Source organism: Enhydra lutris, unplaced genomic scaffold, assembly GCF_002288905.1.
Source record: "Enhydra lutris kenyoni isolate GAN:26980312 unplaced genomic scaffold, ASM228890v2 scaffoldscaffold91, whole genome shotgun sequence".
NCBI lineage: Eukaryota > Metazoa > Chordata > Mammalia > Carnivora > Mustelidae > Enhydra > Enhydra lutris.
The window spans coordinates 514757-534411 of NW_019154175.1; the positions used below are offsets into that span (position 1 = coordinate 514757).

The following is a 19655-nucleotide window of genomic DNA, read 5'->3' on the forward strand; positions in this document are numbered from 1 at the left end:
ATGAGGAAAAATTAAATCTTAAATAGGTGAATAAAGTACAAATCCCAAGTTTTAAATTAGACTTAATAGACATAAACTTTTATTTCAGTAAACATACTTAAACAGAAAAAGGAAAGAATTACAAAGACTGTGCACATTTTTTATTTGACACGCACACACTGGTGATTGATACAGAAAATTCCTATTACACTTGTACTTTGTCGTTCCACAGTTGTAGTTAAACAGAGTCACAAGTGAAAAGGCAATTCTTCTATTAAACGCCTATATGCACACTTTGAATGAACACCATGCATAGATGAGCTTGCTTCTTGCTTGCTAATTTATCGAGTCTAGGTTGGATTGACAAAAATGCTGTTCTCAGGGGATAGATGATGAAGCCCAAACTGAGTGCATCAAGGTCACAAAGCCATGGTTTAGGCATTCAACAAAAGCATGTGGAATTAAAGTAGGTTGTTGGTAAGTAGATGGTCCTTTCTGATATGTGGTTTTGGGAACCACTCATCCACGTCAAAAATCTGTAGAGCTCCACTCCCAGGTAGAGCCCACGTCTTTTAGGACAGCGACAGCTAATCCTCTGAGCCTTCCTCAGCTAAACCCCTTTGTTCAAGAGCAGAGGCTTTCAGAAATGATTTGCAATAACTTTCTGAATAACAATGAACAAGAATTGTTATTACTCAAGAGTGGAATAAAGCTGCTCCCAGCATGAAGGAATAGAACAGTCTCCTACAGGGTCTGGAGACAGGAAAGAAAGGCCTTTGTGGAAGTATATGTGGCTTATGTTCCTAGGTATGTTATGAAGGGCATTCAAGGTCATTTAGGATCTGCCCCTGCATTTCTCCTGATAGTGGTGGGATTAACATACAGGTTCTCTGGTTGGTTTGATATAATGTGTGCAGGAATAAAAAAAAGAGAATCCAGCTAATTTAGCCTCGCTTGGAATATTCATTTGTAATTTTTATCTAAAATGAAGCAAGTGGTGGTGTGTTTCCAAATTCATCTTCAGTCCTTCATCAGTAGCCAGTTCCAAAAATGTTAATTAAATTTAAATTATCTTTTGATGAAAAAAGTGAATCCATAGGATGGTCTATGTATAAGCTTAAAAAAAATAAATTCAAAACATTTTCTCAAATTCAGAAAATATTTGGTGATAACTTTTTTCAGATATGTTAAATCAACATCATCACATCCTTCAGTGATACTTGTTAAATCTGGAACATGTCGTCAGCTGTGGAGGCTGTTCTTTTAAGTGTCTAGCTTTTGTTTTGGTCTTCAGTCCTCTCTGTCATTGAAAAACATGTTCCTCCTTTACATGGAAGTATTAGGATCATTGAAATAACAAGGACAGACAAAGAAACAAGTTTGGATATCTAATTTACATCTTTGTAAAGTTGGGACGAAGCTGGCAAAACACTAAGAATTTCTCCTGTACTTAAGACATTCTTGACAGAACTCTTCCTCTTGATAACCATCAAACATCAACCATCAAACGTCAACCTGTAATACTGTTGTTTATTATTGGCTTCCTTCTCAACCATTTATTCAGAGTAAGCATGAATTTAATTCATTTACCTTTATGAATTTACAATATTTACTGTATCACTAAATACAGTGTTTCATTTAGCTGACTTCCTTTTGAAGCAAGTCTTTCTTAACAAAGGCAGCAATGAGTTAATTTACATTCTGGTGCAAGTTTATTAATCTGTGTAATTCCAGAATGTTTTCTCATCTCTGCAGCTGTGCCATCAGAACATCCTCTACACAAAACTTAAACTCCAAGCCCCATCTGTTGACAATGTAGTTCTTCCTGGCTTTATACATTTGAGAGCTAGTTGCCTCTTTTGGCAATGAGCATGGGAAAAAAGGGATTCTTCCTTTATATCACCATCATGTTCGAATCATATATGTACTGAAAGATTGCCATCTTAGTGGTATTGGTGCATTTGTCAAGTTGCAATGAGAGATCCTCTGCTTGCTTTATTTGGTTTAAGAGTTGATCTTTAGCCTGCTGAGTTACTCTGTGATATCTGAAAGAGGTTCTGGAGCTATCTTCTTTGCCACAGATTCACCCAGCATTTCTAAGCAAATATCTCTGCTGCAGATTTTATTGAGTGTGTGTGTGTATGTGTGTGTGTGTGTGTTGCCTTAGCAACCCAAAGTGCTATTTTATTAGAAGCCTGCAAAGCGTTAATAGGTAAAATTTTGAACCTTTGCTTCTGTGGCTTTCTAATGCAATCCTCTCATTTCAAAAACTTCTTTTGGTTTTGAACATTTTTTTTTTTTAACCTTGTGTAAGTAAATGTTGCCCAAGAAGTTTTGGAGGTATCATTACTTAGAACATCTCTGTCAATAACACACTTTTGGGTTGAGCATGCCACCCTTAAACATGTTTACAAACTCAAACTTAGTAGACGAGGAATGGTACTTCCAAGTAAAACTAGCATGAACTCCTTGGTCTCCATGTCTTTGCAATCATTTCCACTGCCATTATCCAGTTCACTTCTACTGATGGGCTCAGTAGAAGTACATCTTGTCTTAAAACAAACAAGTCCCGTGAAATTGCTTTTACAGTTTTAAATTAGAGCTAAAAATATATACTACAGTTTTTGCTTTCTTAATTTAACTTATAATGTTAAGCCACAAATAAAGCAAGTTTGCTTACAAATGGAACCAATCACAAAAATAGCAAGTTATAAAAGTAAATACATGCCAACATTGTCTCCATCTGCCTTGTCTTCTCTGGCCTCCCTCATCTGACTTTCCAACTGGCTACCTCATACTTCTCATCTGAGCTGGCTAGGAGGTAGGTAGGAAGACATTGGTCTGGTAATGCCTGTTTAAAATCCTTCTGTAGCCTAATTCATGGGGGGAAAAATAGGGAGACTAGGGTTTCATGTCATTTCCTAACAGGTATGGTAATAATCTAACCGTGTCCTGTGTAGGATTCATGATTAGACTGAAACAAGTGCTGACTTCAGGTCAACACATACATTTTGAGCCCTTACAATGTGTACAGCCCTGTGCTAGATGTGGGAGGGAATACTGGAATAAGTATGTCATAGTTACTGTCTTCTCTGACCTGACAGTTTGGTAAGGAGGATAATTCACATATCAGGTGTATGGGATATCTGTTGCTGCATAACAGATTACCCCAGGAGCACCTGGGTGGCTTAGTTGTTAAGGGTCTGCCTTCGGCTAAGGTCATGATCCCAGAGTCCCAGGATCAAGCCCCACACCAGGCTCTCCACTCAGCGGGAAGCCTGCTTTGTCTCCCTCTCCCCCTGCTTGTGTTCCCTCTCTCTCTGTCAAATAAATAAATAAATAAAATTGTTTTAAAAAAATAACAGATTACCCCAAAATGTAGTGATTTAAAGCAGTAGCATTTTTTTTTTAATTTAGCTCAAAAATCTGTAGCTGGTCAGTTGTTCATCATGGTGGCTCATTTCTGTCCCACATGTGGTCAGTAGGCTCAGCTCCACTGGACACTGGATGATCCTTTTTTAGGAAGGTTCACTCACATGGGTAGCAAATTGGTTTCCTGGATGGAGGCTAGGAACCCAGCTTTGGCTTTGAGCCAGGGACACAGTTTGCTTTACATGTAGGCCTCTCTAAGACTGTTTGGAATTTCTCCTCATAATGGCTGGGTTCCAAGTGGGACTGTCCCCAGAGATGAAGGCAGAAATGCATGGCCCTTTAAAGACCTAGCCTTAAAAGTCACATGGCATCTCTTCTACTGTGCTCTGAAGGTTGGTGCAATCACAAAAGCCAACCAGGTTAAAGGGGAGGGAACAAACCTATGGATGAGTATGTGGCAAGAATATAGAAGAGTAAATGTGATGGGACATAGTGTCATAACCATCTTTAGAAAACACAATCTACTGTAAAAGTTCTTCATTCACTGAACAGCATTTATCAAGCAATTACTATGTGCTTGGCACTGTTAAGGCCTTGGTATTCAGAGATAAATAAGACAGTTTCTGCCTAGAGAAACTTACAGTTATAGGGAGAAAGACGATGTAATTAACTATGCCTCATAAAATGTTATAAGTACATGCCAGATGTTTGTGCAAATTACAGTAGTAGCTCAGAAGGAGGGGAAGTGGTAAGATTCTTCAGGGAAGTAACCTTCAAATTGACTCTAAAGAGGTGTGTAAAGGGCAACAGTTCTCAAAGCAGGATCTTTGGTTCCCAAAGAACCTTCTGGGGCTTCCCAAGACCTTTTCAAGGAGGTTGCAAGGCCATAAATAGTTACATAATAATGCAAAGACATTATTTGCCAGTTCCACTGTGTTCATAATATGCACTGATGGTACAAAAGCAATGGTGTGTAAATAACCAGCATCTCAGCAGGAATCCAGGCTATCCCAAAGTATTGTTGTCCCAAACTGTATTAGTTGTCATTTTATTCTTCACTTTCAGGCACTTGTAAAAAAAAAAAAAAAAATCCAGTTTTACTGAAAAATGCCCCTGATGAAGTGATAAGAATAGTTAAATTTGGTAAATTTAATATATATATATATTTAAATATATATATATATATATATATATATATATATATATACTTTAATATTCTGTGTGACAGAACAGGAAGCATACGTAAAACATCTCTGCATATTGAAATACGGTTGTTCCAACAACAAGTATTTGTGCAGTTGGATTCCAAGTTGCAATAGGGTCTCCTTTCTCACTGGTTTCACCACCATTTTTACTCGAAAGAAAAAATGACACACAAAGCATGGCTTTCCAGACTTGGGTATTTGGCAGACATTTTCATGAAAATCAGTGGGGTGAGCCCATCACATCAAGGAAAATGACTGACAGTATTTGCTGCCAATTAGGAAATTCAAACTTTCCAGCAAAAATTAGAATTATGGCAAACCAGTAACGGCCATCACAAGTGTGACAGTTTCCAATATTAAAGACTGTATGATGCAACTGACAGGGATATTAATGAAGACGGTTTTTTGGTATTCTTTGATGGAAAGTGTTGACTTTTGGAAGATCTTCATAGCTTAATGAACTCATTCCGTAACTCGTCACGCACCAGAAGAGCTCAGATATTTAAAATAGGGATTGAAGTGTGCCTGTTATCTAGGTCTGCTATGATTCAATGAAATAAACTCTGTAAAATTCTTGAGCTAGTGCTTGGCATAAAGAAAGCACTCAATAAATGTTAGCTATTTTTTACTGAGGTGTTTGGACTCTGTTCTCCAGTAAGGAGAGTGTCGGAAGGCTTTTAAACAAGAAAAAGACAAATCTGGATTAAGATGTGTTGTAAGAAAAATGTGGAGAGAGTGCATGTCATATTTGGGCCTTTTCTTGATGCGACATGGTCCTTAGGGGAACACATTTAAGCTGTGTTCCATTGGCTGCTCTTTTGGTGGAAGTCTTCAACCTCAGGAAGCCACTTGGGCATACTAGTCACTTCAGGAACAGTTTTATGCACAACCAGGGATCGAGTCCCTTTTGCGGAAAATTTTGTGGCCTATGAACTTTCAAAGTTGGGTTGGTTTTTGTTTTTGTTTTTATTTTTTTGTTTTTTCCCCTCCTTTTCACTCAGACTGCTCTTCATGGGTATGACTAGTTACAGAATCATTTCGTTCTCCTCAAGTAAGTGACTGCCTGGTGCCCATTCTCCCATTACCATCGTTCCTGAGAGGGCCAAACTTTACTATGGGTAACACCCATAGAACCGGGCGGGGCTGGGAGCCGCTCACGGAAAGAAGAGGTCCCGGTATCCAAGAAATCACTGATCTGGAGAGGAAAATTCATTTCATCAATAATGCATTGAGAGTTTACTCTGTGCCGGGCACTGAGGAGCAACAGATGGGAAAGAATATACCTGCCACCCCCATCCTTGGGGAAGCTTGCCTTCCCTGTGGTGAGGGCGAGGAGGCACGTTTGCAGACAGCTACATCATGAGTTATGTGTGACATATGCTAAAACAGAAGTAAAAGGGAAGTGCTGGGTGGGCGGAGCCCAGAGGAGAGTCTGCTTTAGGCGTGGGCTGACGAGGACTCGATGGCATTTGAACTGGGCCTTGACAGAGGGGTCGGGTTCAGGCAGAAGTGGGCAGTTAAGGTCCTTACTGTGGGGAGAAGACCATGAATAAAGATGGGGCTGTGAAGCAGGCAACATTGACAACCTATTTGTGGCACCCAGTGTGAAAGGCAAATGCTAGACCCTTTGTTCACAAACCAATAAGAATTTTGAGACAGGGCAGCAGAGCATTCACCCAGGCGTGGGACCTTCCAAGGGCAGAGGTCACGGGACGGCATGGGTTGCATGTTGGTGGAACCAGTCCCAAATCTGGGGTGCATGCAAAGAACGGGGGTCCAAGGCATAGCTGTGCAAGCATGAGTAGTGGAAGACAAGTGTGCATAGGCATGCTGGAGCCACAGGCCTGAGCATGTTCCTTAGGAGGGTGGGCCAGTTGCTGAGTTCAGGTGGGAACCTCTGAAATTTGGAGCCAGGAATGCTGCCATCCAAAGAATGTCTTCAAAACTTGGCTGCCGCTGTGTCAAAGCAAGATTTGAGGTGGCTTGGGAGGGACTGGAGAGAAGACGAGGGCTCAGGTCCTCTGAGAAGGGATTGCTCTGCGTACCAGAAACAGCAGAAGGAATGGAAGGGGGAAAATGGACAAGGGGGTAACTAAAACGAGAAAGGATGTACAGAAATGATACCAAAATGTTGAGCCTGCATGATAGGATTGAGAAGAAAAAGCGAAGGAGAGCTGGTAGTTAGGAAGTCAGGCATTCAGTCCATGTTCTCCACAGACTGGCCAATTTATCTGCAGTGACTTCATGACTCCGCGAGGATTTAACCAAAGCACTAAGACTTCAATGGTGGAAATAACCAAGTACATGTAAATTCTTCAGCAAAGGGCAATGCCCGTACCCTCATTATATTTAATGAAGCTCTGAAAATGTCCACTGGTTCAGAGCACATGCTAGGGTTTTGGCGAGCAAGTCTTGTTCGTCCAAATCCAAGTGTCTTAGCCTGACATAGGGCTTCAAGCTCAGCCTCTGCACACCTGTCCAACCTCCTCTCTCACTGCCCCCCCCATACCCCATGCCCCAGGGCTGGGTCAGTTGCTTTGGCTTGGGAGTCTTCCTTTCCCACTCCATTGCCACACCCCCAACTCTGTTTATCCTTCAAAAGTGTTCTCTGGGCATGCTGCACAGCCTGCCCATCCCTGCCCCCACATCTAGATTGCACCTGACCACACCGTATCTCATTTGTCCATGCATATAGACGTTGGTCTCATCAGACATTGTACCTCAGCACTAGCACCATGCCTAACACAAGGGACATGCTCAGTAGATGTTTGTGGAATAAATGAATCAATAAAGAGATCAAGTTTGGCCATTAGACTGAGGTGATTATCTGAAAACCCATTCATTTCTGCATTAAGAGCTGAACTCTTTTTGTCTCCAAAGAGGGCATGTGACCAGCAGTTCGTCAGCAAGCAGAGCATATACCACTGCTGCTTAAACAAGCATGTGCCAAATGGAGCTCGCTTTTATCATTCTGACACTCCAGCCTCTCTGCTGTCACTAGAGACCAGGGAGGAGCAGGACCGATGCGAGTGCAAGAAGGGGGAGGGAGTGGTCCATGCTAATAATGTATTGTTAGTGGAGAATGTAGGTGATATTAGTTGATATTAAAATATCCACTGAAAGTTGGACCATTTCTGTTAACAGCATGAGCTGGCACTTCTAAATGTCAGAGGTAAAATACTCCTTCCCCTCAGAGGCTGCCCTGTTTTCTCCCCCAGAGAACCCCAGAGAGCCCCACTGGGGAGCAACTCAGGTTTCAATCATGCCTCTCAGGGCAGAGTAGAGGCTATTTATCTGCTCTTTCTATAACTGTCGGCCCCTCAGAACTTCCTTTTTCCTCCTGTTGATGGCAATGTCACAGTGACCTTTCCAGGGCCAACCAAGCCTGGCACTTCTCCGGGGCTCTACCTCCCTCCTTTTAGATTTGGGGAGGCATCCAGAGGCTTGGTTGGCTCAGAAAAGCCTCTTGGAGTGGAGCTGAAATCTAATCTTTAGAAGGGCAATAGAGGGCTGTCACAGACTCAGCATCTCTGACCCTGTGTATATACTGGATGAGAGTCTATTTCTGGTCTTCCATTTACATGTGTAGACTGTAGACCTCACTCAGTGCAAACATCTTTCTGAAACCCCTCCCTCTGTGCTGAATTAAGTTGGAAACTATTTCAAAAGCTACAGAAGCTATGGCAATTTGAGGACTTTTGCTAGCCAACATTTCATATCAGAACTAATGTAGTATCAATATGGTGCCCCATCTTGGCAGACCAAATTAGTAGTTTGAAAGGTATTGTAGTACCAGTGGATCACTCATAAATGTTGAGATGATTGGTGTCTCCCTTGGCCTTAAGCCAGCTCTCAGAATGAGCAACCCAGTTGGTGGGCTGCTCTGACCCTTCTCCTGGAACCTGTGAGCAGAGCAAATTCTGCATCTTGGATAATTGAAGTTGCTATGTCGGTGCTGGCCTGAGGGGTGGAGAAAATAAGGAGCTCCACTGCCTATAGAATAAAACCTAAGGATGCCTTTCATGATATGGGTCTTGTCACATGCCAACTTCCTCTCGTAGGGTCATCCCACCACTTGAATTATAGGAACCTTGAATTATAGGAACCAGCTAGCTATGCTGAGAGACTTGCAGTTCCTCAGACAAGACTTGTTCTCTCAACCATTCAGGCTTGGCCATACCATTACCTTTGCCCAGATTTTTCCATTTACTCTCATTCCCTCATTTACCAGAATAATTCAAGACTAAGTTCTGGCATCTTCTCATGCGGGAGGGCTTTCTTTGCTCAGTTCCCCAAATGGCATCAGTTAAATGCTGACTTTATGTCCATGTACTTAATATCACAGATAAATAACGTCACCTTTCCCCTAGACCACATCGTCCTCATCCCTGCCTTCTGCACCTTTGGAGATGTTATTTATATTGTCTGGGGCACCTTCCCACATACTTCCTTCTATCCTCAGTGTTGCCCCTCCAGGAGAATTCTCTGGGGATGTTTTTTTCTGCTTATCTCAAGTCTGATTATGTTTTTATGAGCACTGTTCTTACAGTCCCTGATAGCTACCATGAACTCTACTGTTCAGTGGTAATAGTGTGGTGAAACTGAATCAGAAATTTGCAGGAATTGATCACTTGGGCCTTTTCTGTTAACAACAATACTGTCAACAGAGGAGTAGAATCCAATAATTTCTGATTGCTATTTTTTGGACTAATTTATCAAGATATGTATATATGTTATCGATACAAGTTGAATATTGGTTTTTCTCCTCCCTAAACTCAATGCATCCACCTCTGCTTAGCTTACTTTTTATTTTTCTCTCTCCCCTGAGGGTAACCTTGACTATCTTGTAGCCCTAGTGATTCAGGGCAGGAAGCCCAAGGCCTTTGGCTTGTCCAAAGTGTCATGGCAGACACTCAAGTCTTGGCTGTTCAAAACCCTGGTAAAGGCTCTGTTTCCTCCTCCTGACATTTGGCCAGCCCCCCTTAGGCATCTCTCTTCATGAAAAATATTGACCTTGCTAATTTCAAGGACTAAAATTATCCTTTTCTCTACATACTATTTCTTAATCTCTCTTCTTTCAAGTGAGAAAAGAGAAAAAAAGTCAAGGCTGCAATTTTTTCCTGATCTCTTTAAAATCTGTACCTAGCCTATGATTATTTCTTCTTAACTAGCAAAAAGTTCAAAAGTTACTAGTTTCTTCAATTAACTACACCCCCTCTTTTATTTTTTTAAATTATAAATACCCAGTTAGCATTAAGTTCTTCTTGGCTAAACCTTTTCTTTTATAATCTGTTTCCTAAAGGCATCATATTCTTTTCCTTAAACATTTTTAGAATAGTTGAACATAACCAGACTTTTTTAAAACAAGGCATCCAGTGGTTACTTGCGGATAATTTAGAGCCTCACAGATGGGGATGAGATAATGGTGCCTGTAAGAATCATGGGGAATTTAAAAAAATCTACTTGCTCACCCTCTTCTCACCCCACATCACCCCTAAGTCTAAGTAAACCGAGGAGAATATAATTTTTTTAAAAAAGCTATTTCGATGATTCTAATACACCCCGTGATTGAGACACATGGTCATGATGGTTCCAGGCGGGCAGGACCCATCTGAGGATTGTGTGAAATTCACACAGGAGTCACAGTGAGGAGCAGAAGTGGGGGGTAGTTAGATGTGATGGTTCTGGGAGGCTTTTAGAAGAGTTATGTGTTGTTTTGAGTTGCATCTTGAATAAAAATAACAGCAACAACTGACATGTATTGAGCACGTACTGTGTGGAGCACTTCATCTATGTCATCATGTTTAATCCTCACCAAGGATGGTATTTTCCCCTATTTGTACAGATGGGGAAAATGGAGCTCAGAGGGATCAAGTGCTTTGCCCAAAGTCACACAGCAAGTAAGTAGCAGAGTTACTATTTAGCCCTTCCGTCAGTGTGACTCCAGAGCTCGCACTGCTGTGATGTGTCTGATTTAGTAGAAGGAAAGCAGCAGAGAGAGACTCATGGTGTGGGTTATGGCAGGAAAGTTATCCTACCTGATCAAAATCTTTGTGGGAGACAGTTATCTGGGTTTATGAGAAGTCCTTAAAGTCAATTATGGACATCACCATTAGGCTGAAAATTGTTTTTGTGTCTCTGGGAAGATGAGAAGGGCCAAGTTTTTGTCATCATGAATAGACCTGGTATATGATCATCCACCTCAATTTTTCTATCTAATTTCATAATCATAATGCATAATCATAGTACTTTCTTGGAGATCAGAGGGATTTTAGATCCCATGCAGTCCTTTTTCTTGTCCTACTTCCTCATTGGGCAGGTTTTATTCAAGGGAAGGCAGCAGCCAGCCAAGTCCAGCGGAGCTGCCCCAGACATCCCAGCGCAATGCGGTCCGCGGCCGGAGGCGGCGGTAGTGAGACGAGCGCAGCGCTGCAGTTGCCTGCCGCTGGGGACTGTCCGAGGGCCCTCCCCGCGCAGGTGCTAGGGACCATCCGAGGGCCCTCCCCGCGCAGGTCCAGATGCCTGTCACCCCTCCTCCCTTCAGCAGAAAGTGAAGTTTGAAGAGTGGGGAAGAGGGAACCATGGATGTGGAGAGGGAACCTGGAGCCGAGGCGTCTGACACCCTAAACTGTTGGAAAACTTGTCCCGGACAACTGCAGATCAAATAATGGGAACATTGCGGGCTCAACACTGAATTTGTGAACTTAGAGTTGCTCAGTTTCATAAATGCAGCTTGATTTCAGTTTCACATCACCCCCAGCTACCTAAATTGAAAAAGCTTGAGCTCAGTGACAGTAGCATCTTTGGAGGTCTGGACATGTTAGGAGAAAACCTTTCAAATCTCACCCATCCGAACGTCAGTGCATTCTACTGCAAAATATCAGCACCTTGGAACCTTTGAAAAAGTGGGAATGTCTGAAAACCCCGAACCTGTTTAACTGTGGGGTTACTAGTCTGAATGACGAGGGAGGAGCGTCTTCCCCTGGCTAGGACCGAGAGAATCAAGAAGCCCCTGGTTCAGATGCCCAGGTGAATGGTGAGCACGAAGAAGAGCCCTGCAAAGGAGAACATGCGGAGGATGAGGACGGAGAGGAGGAGGAGTTTGATAACCATGAAGATGAAAAGGAGAAGAAGGTGTAAATGGGGGGGAGGGCGATGAAGGTGAAGTCAGTGGGGAGGAAGAAGAATTTGGACATGATGGAGAAGGTGATGAAGATAAGGGGATGAGGAGGAAGAAGAGGAAGAAAAATAAGAAAGTGGGAAGGTAAAAGAGGAAAAGAAAAATTGATAATGAAGGAGAAGATAATTAAGACCAAAATAACCTGCAAAAAAAGAACTGCTCCATATTGGCTGGACTGCTCACAGGTAGCAGTTTAAATAATAATAGTTATACAGGTAATAATAGTAATAAAGGGTATCGGTAATACCAACCACAGGACCCCTCCCACCCAAAGAGCCAAAGAACAGTTCCTGTGACATTTCTGCCTTCTTCCATTTGGTCTGTCTTCAAAATCCACCATCAGCGTGAGGATATCACCCCAACAAAACTGCACGTCCTGTTAGGTTCTCCTGTAAGACTTGCTGAGCAGGGGTCATCGTGGTCAGTGAGTCAGCCATCAGTGGCTACTAGTTACATCAAGACTATAACAGCATTCTTATTTTCTGTACAACAAAGAAGGCTTGTAAATAAGATCTTAGCATAAAAAAATAGTTTCCCACAGCAAGGAATGAGTTGGCCCAAAATATCAGTGGGGCTGAGGCTGAGAAACCCTGGTATAAATGTTCAAGGCATGGGATGGGTTTGAATGCAGCGCCATATTTACTAGCTCTGTGACCTTAGCCAAGTTACTTAACCTCTCTGTGTCCTATCTACAAATAAGGCTCCCGACAGCTCCTTCCTCCCAGAGCTGTTAAGAGATTTAGACAAGTCAGTGTATTTGAGACATGGGAGCAGTAGCTGGCACACATCACTTAAACATTCTTGACTCAGATGCATTAGTAGAAGGAAGATAATAGTATCTACCATGAAGATAAATCATGTATGCAAAATGATTGGGACAGTGATTTGTACACCCTAAAAGCTGTATACATTCCAGTTGTGATTATTACTGTTCTTATTCCCTTTTTAAACAAGTATTTGGGCCTCCTGGGCACAAAGAGGTGAAGTCACTCGGCTTACAGCTATTAGATAACAGAGTCAGGATGAGAACCACAAACTCATGAAAGAAGGAAAGCTCTGTCCAGTGTGAGAGTTACCAATTCTCTCTAGTCCTTGGCAACCTGTTTAATAGAAAGCCTGGTGGGGCACGATCCTTCAGGGTAATTAGTACTTTGGAGTCAATGTAGAGAGAGGCACTCTGACCTACAGTGTCACTTAGCAACCATGTAATTCCAGAGCTGCCTTTGAAAAACGAAGACTGCGGGTCATTCACGGAGGAAAATCACAAGATGCTGAAGTGTCTAGATCAGAGTGGTCAATGGGGGAGAAAGTGATTTTAATTTCTTTCTATTAACTATTACTGGAAGAGGTATTTCTTTAAAAGATTTTGTGCAGTCATTGCGCTGTTCCAATTTAATTCACCATGGTGATACTAGTGCCTTTTGAAAAAAAATTCTTTTCTTTTTTGTAGTTGTTTTGAGATGTAGAAGAAAAACCAAATTTTGAGCTTTCTCTGAGTTTATAACTTCAGGAATTATAACTACTATCAGAAAATGAGCCCAGTTAAGGTTAACATACCTGTTTAAATGGCTTCAGAAAAAACTATGTATTTTAAATGGATTTGTTAATTAGATTCTCTTTGATGACTCATATTGGCAAAATATAAACTTAGGGCTCTCATTATGACATCAAGCAAGACCTGGGTTGGGAAAGCCGCAAGCCAGTCTACCTTTTCAGCCAGGTATAACTGTAACTAAGTGTTTGTCTCCTTGCAATCAGCAACACAGCAAGCACAAAATAAGTGAAAGTAGCAGATTATTTGGAGACCTTTCCAACCTGTGTCTGACCTTCTTGATTCATTTGCAGAGGTAATTGCCTGTGGAAATTGCTGTGCTTTTATCTGTGGTGCTATTAAAACACTGGTTGAAATGAGATGGCACAGACTGCATGGATAATGGGGTACCGTGGCGTGGGAGCTGTTGTTTTATTCGACAGATGAGAAATGGCTGAAAATAACCTTCTGTCTCTCCTGTAAGAATTTTGCTTGTTAAGTGACATTCACCAACACAGCAGAGTTTCAGCGTGGTATAGGAATTTGAGCTATTCTTAGCAAGATATTAAGTGAGAGTTTTCAGGCTTTTCTTGTTATAAAGTAGGCAGTGTATGGGTGTTTTATATTCCCTGATTTCGGGGGCACTTTCTGTGCTCAGGGGAATAGCTGTTCCAGCTTGGGGAGGAATGAGGACACCATGCTATTAGGACATTCGGAGTGGAGTAGAGTCATTCCTATCAGTGTCCCCTGCATCAGGGTACCACTGACCTGTAGGATCACTCCCTCATTCTCTCCTGGTTTCTCTGTCATTTTTCTATCTGGTGGGATAAGTTTCGCTGCCTTCTTGGCCTCATCCTGCCTCCTCAGTATGGCCCAGTATTTCTTCCCCCTTTGACCATCCTCCTCCCTTGGAATGGAGCAGTACACTTACAACTTATTAAGGAAATAGTGGGGATCCATGTGGTATAAAACAGTGTTTCTCGAACTTGAAGATGCCTCAAAATCCCCTGGAGAGCTTGAAGAGATACAAATTCCTGGGTCTCACCCCCCAGAGATTTGGATCCAGTAGATTTGGAGGGGGCATGAGAATTTGTATGTCTACAAACTAACTGCCCGAGCAACTGATGTTCCTGGTTTGACACCACATTGTGAAGCCTTTGTGTGATGTTATGATTTGTAATAGTAAATATATATTGGTTTTCCTCCATGTTTCTGGCACAGAGTTCCTAAAACTCTTGGAATTTCCTGTGCCGACAGTAATAAATACGTCTCTTGTATGAATGAGGTGACTTTTGGAAGCACCTAAGGATCTGGGCTGGTTGCCAGAAGAGCCAATCACATGATTAGAGGGTTGGAACTTTTACCTGCCCTTTTGCCCCTGTTTCTCCTCCCCCACCTCCAACCTTCTGGGAGGGAAGAGGGGATGAAGATGGACTTCATTCACCAATGGCCAATGATTAAATCACCTGTGCCTACGTTACAAAGTCTCCATAAGAACCCAAAAGGAAAGGATTTGGAGAGCTTTCAGGTTGGTGAACCAGAATGCTTCCAAGTGCCATGCCAGGCCCCAGACTCCAGGAGGACAGACACTCCTTTGTTTAGGGCCTTGCCCTGTGTGTCTCTTCATCTGGTTATTGACTCCTATCCTTTAATATGCTTTGTAAGCACCCAGGAATCTAGTGAGTAAATATGTTTCCTGAGTTCTCTGAGCCACTCTAGCAAAGTAACTGAACCCAAGGAGGGGTTCATGGGAACCATTAGCAGAAGTACAAGTAGCCATCTGGACTTGGCAAAAGGCATCTTTAACTGGGGGCATTCTTGTGGGACTGAGCCTTTAACCTGTGGAATCTGATGCTGCCTTTGGCAGATGGTCTCAGAATGGAGTTGAATTGTAGGACACCAGCCAGTGTCAGAGAAATGGTTGTGAGGTGTGGAAAAAGCCCACCCACATTGTAAACCTTGTACAGTTGAACCTGAGGGAACTCACCTCGTTGGGACAGTCTTTTCAATAGTTAGCCAAGAGCACCTTCTGAGCACCTGCTGAATGCTGAGGAAGAAGTCGTTAAATTGACCCCCATAATTCCTGCATTCCAGAAAGTCTTCTATTTATAGAAAATCACAAGCCTACATATCACTGTAGGAGGTACCCACTCAAAGCCAAGAGGGGAGGGGAACTGAGTCTCAGGGTGTTGAATGGAGGGATGTTAACACTGGGTGGGTCAAGAGAGAAAACTAAGATTTATTTTGGATCTATCCCATGCCAGCACTGTGGCTGGCATTCGTCATGTTAATTCATTGAATCTTCACAGAAATCCCGAGAGATGAAGATTTTGCTCTTTCTCTCATAAATGAGGAAACTGGGCTCTTATGACTTGAATTTGTAGGGCCAAGGGCAAGATGTCCCAAGCTGAGCCACTTTGGCATGAAGATTATTTTGAGCTGACGACAGTCAACACTCTGTGGGGTCAAGAGAAACTCTTGCCCTTCCCTTAACTACATAGAAGAATCTAAGTTGGGGGTCTTTCTCAGAATAAGGGTTATTAGCAGAAATAAATTTTATCTGAGTGCCCCATCTGTATGAGGGCAAACATTTAATTACCAAATATCTGCTCTTCTTACTGCCCTGTGAAATGCTCTCCTTTCCTCTGAAGTCCCAGACTGCTACCCCCATCTTGTTAGTCCAAGATGACCTATGGACCTCATTTTACATGACTGTCTTTGGAATTGCCATGTCTGGGTGGATTCCCTGTATGTATGCTATCGAATTTGATTTTTTCCTGTTAATCTGTCTCATGTCAATTTGATTCTTAGTCCAGCTAAAAAGGACCCTTGAAGGGGACAGAAATTCTTGCCCACCGCCTTCCCCCGCCGACAGTGGCAGGGCCAATAGGGTTCTTTCTTCTCAGAGACCAAGTTATTTTCACCGCACCATGTTGCTTCCCAGCATAGAGCATGACATGCCTGAGTATCCAGTTAATGTTGGTTGAATTGAGACATCAGATGATTAAGTTAGTAAGCAAATGTTTCCAGGAAATGATGACTCCAGAGATGGTCCTTAAACACACTGCTGTTAATTATTGTTATATTTCCTGAGCATTTTATCATGTACCAGGTACTGTGTGTGTTAAGCATTTTATCTACATTATCCCACTTAGTAAAAGGTAAACTATAAGGTAATTATTAACTCTATACTCTATTCTGTATGAAGATATTTAAAGAGGAAAAAGAATTGTCCTGGGATTGGTAGTGAAACCAGGTTCCCAAACTGCAACTTTTTGTCTCCGAAGTACAGAGTTCTCCTACTCTGTGTTGATCTGCTGTAGTAACCCAGTAATCACTTTTTTATCTTCCCCTTGTTACTACTCATTTCTTCCCCCAAAATGAGATAGATCCATAGCCATGGATTTCAAGACATAGGAAATACGATTTTAAAAGTTGGTTGTCGGTTACTATACCAATATAAACCTTTTTTCACATCCGCTCATCGTGATCACATTAGGATAAGCACGAGCAGTTACAGCAGCAAAGACCAAAAATACTACATGAACAAAATGAGATATGCTGCTGTCTTGTGGGCCAGATGACATAGAACCAGGATTTAAGTCTGGTTCCCAGGCTTCCTCCCTACCTTCTCTGCCTTCCTGTATGCATCCACTAATTCTTTAGTCCTTCCTAATCTATGAGTAGCTTCATCCAGAATCACCACGTGGTCAGTATTTCAGCTGATGTGTCAAAGTTCTCAGCATTTATGGATTTTAGAGATTCCTCTGCAGGCCTCAGTTTTTGCAGGATGAGCTTGGTTTAAGACCTCTCTCTGGACTCCAGTATTTTCCTATTATGATAACTTTTGAGTCTGTCTGTGCAACTAAAAGATAATAGTTCCCGTTCTGGCTAGTGTTCCAGGTTGCTGTCTTAGTGAAATGCCCTCCCATGTGTGTGTTCTGACATTTGACTCCAGGACAATAACTGAAAGAGACGATAACTTTGAAGATTTCTTTGTTCCAACTGAGTACTCTGGGTACTTTTTTCTCTTTCCCCCAACAACACAGGGAAGTGAGCAGATGATATTTCTTTTGTCAGACTGACAGAAATGGAGGGAAAATCAGCAAAGTAATTTGCCTCTGGCCACACAGCTCTAAGTGGCTGAGCCAGAACTTGAACCCAGGAGGGTATAACTCAGAAGACCCACATCTTCCTGTCCTTATCAGATAATACTGGGGGTGCAGAAGTCATTGGGTTCACCTCTCAGGATTTGCTGGGCTGTGCTTGACCTAGAAAGCGGAAGATTCAATTTCTGAACTCCTTCTCTGGTTTTTCAGATTCTACTTGCTGTATCTCATTAATGTCTTGGAAGTGAAAGGATGTCTCTGGACTGCTTTGAGCTCTCGGTGCCAATGTTGTGTGTGTTAATGACTTTTACCCCCAACCCACCAGTGCAGCCACATGACTTAATGAGTAGTTCATCCTAATCAGATGGCGGCTAATGGGGAATTAAGGATCATAAGGCTGGAGATTTTATTGTAGGGGAAATTCATATAACAAGAGTCTTTTTTCTTTTTCTCTTCAAAAAAATGAAGAAATTAAGTCTCATTAAAATAAGCAGCAACAAGCCATAATCTTAATAGATATTGAATTTGAGGCACTATCTGGTTCAAAAGCAGGGGTTGGAAAGGGCTTCTGCTTCCTTGTTTTTTCCTGTTGGCATCAATGAGGTCTGGGGGTGGCAAGATAGCCCGGGTGGGAATAGAGTTGAAGAGGGGAACAGGGAGGAGAGAAGGAAGGAGCGAGTGGAGAAAGGTGGGGGAATAGTATAGTCTGTATCCTGGAAATGAGCTTTTTATAGAAAAGCAACACTCCTTTTGATCTTTCTAAACTACTCTGAAAAAAGAAATTGGTGAATATATAATGGACCTTGACCATGAAGAACAAATCAAAACCAACATTTATGTCCATAGAGTTTGACAACATAGCCTGAAATAAAACATAAATTATGAAAGAGGCTAGAAAATCATAGTACTATGCTTCTCAAGGTTCCCAGCAGTAACAGTATCACCTGGGAACTTGTTAGAGATATCCTTTCTTTAGGGCCCACCCAAGACCTACTGAATCAGGAGCTCTGGGGTCAAGGGCCCAGAACTGTATCAAATGCCCTCCAGGTGATTCTGACACACACTGAAACTTAGGAGTCGGTGATTTAGTGGAGGATGGCCTTGGAGTCGGAGAGACCCTGGCTTCTGGCCTCTGCATGCTGTTTCTCTGATGTTGGACTTCATTTTTCTTTTCTGCCAAGCAGTGATGGTACCCACCTTTAGGTTGTGCTATTTTTTATGATTACTACCTACATTGCTCTGAGCTCTTGGCTTTGAAGATTTGGAAACTACTTTTTTCAGGTTTGTGGGGGGTCACCTTGGGCCAGAGCCAGCAATTCCTAATTGCCTTTGTAAACCATCTGTATGGTTGTCAGTAAACATGGCTGTCAGAACACACACATTTGCATCTGATCCTTCCCAAAACCCCACTAAAGCAACAACAAAAGAAAGGTCCTTTTAGAGTATTAATGCATTAGGACAAAGAGCATGAGAGGTGAGGAATATAAAGTGGAAAGCTAGAAAGCAGTGATTGACTTGGCAGACCAAAGAAAGCTGAACCCTAAGGTGATGGAGGGGAGATCTAAACAGTAATTTGATTGACAGCAGAACTTCCCCCAAAGACTCAGGCATTATGGCAATAGTGCCACTAGAAGTGAGGATGAAGGGGGTGCTAAGAATAGGACTAGTTGAAAGTTTGTTTAAGAAGCATGTCGGCCCTGCCCTGGTCCTAGATGGCTCAGTCAGTTAAGAGTCTGACCCTTGATTTTGGCTCAGGTCATGATCCCAGGGTCATGAGATCGAGCCCCTCATCAGGCTCCGTACTAGGCGTGGAGCCCAAGATTTTCTTTCCTCTTCTCCTACCCTCCTTTCCACCCTTCCTCCCCATTTGCTCATGCTCTCTCTCTCTCTCTTTCTCTCTAAAAACAAAATAAAACAAAACAACAAAAACATTTTTTTCTTTTAAAAATAATTTGCTTTCTTTTGCATGCCACAGGACAGATTTCTAGTTTTAAAACAAGGTACATCAAGAACTAAAATATCCCCCCCAACCATCTTTCTTTTCACCAATTCAAGAAATCCTTCTGGAAACATAAGCAAGTGACTAAACAGGATCAAACCACCAAATCTACAAGTTAATACATGATCTGTTATGACAGAATAATCAAGAATTTTCCCCCAAAGAAAGATTTTAGTTTTCCAAATATAAAGTCTAAGAGGATCATATATGAACAGAAATCTTATTCCAGATTTTATGGTAAAGAAGGATAACACACTGGCAGCTGAAGAAAACTGAAACT

At 42.1% G+C, this 19655-nt stretch overlaps 1 protein-coding gene and 1 pseudogene across 2 annotated transcripts in view; both read left to right on the forward strand.

Annotated features, from left to right (window-relative positions):
• Positions 1-19655, forward strand: part of LOC111162367 (potassium voltage-gated channel subfamily H member 1) — a 373079-nt gene that overhangs the window by 236897 nt on the left and 116527 nt on the right. The window lies entirely within an intron of this gene.
• Positions 11187-11794, forward strand: LOC111162361 (annotated as a pseudogene).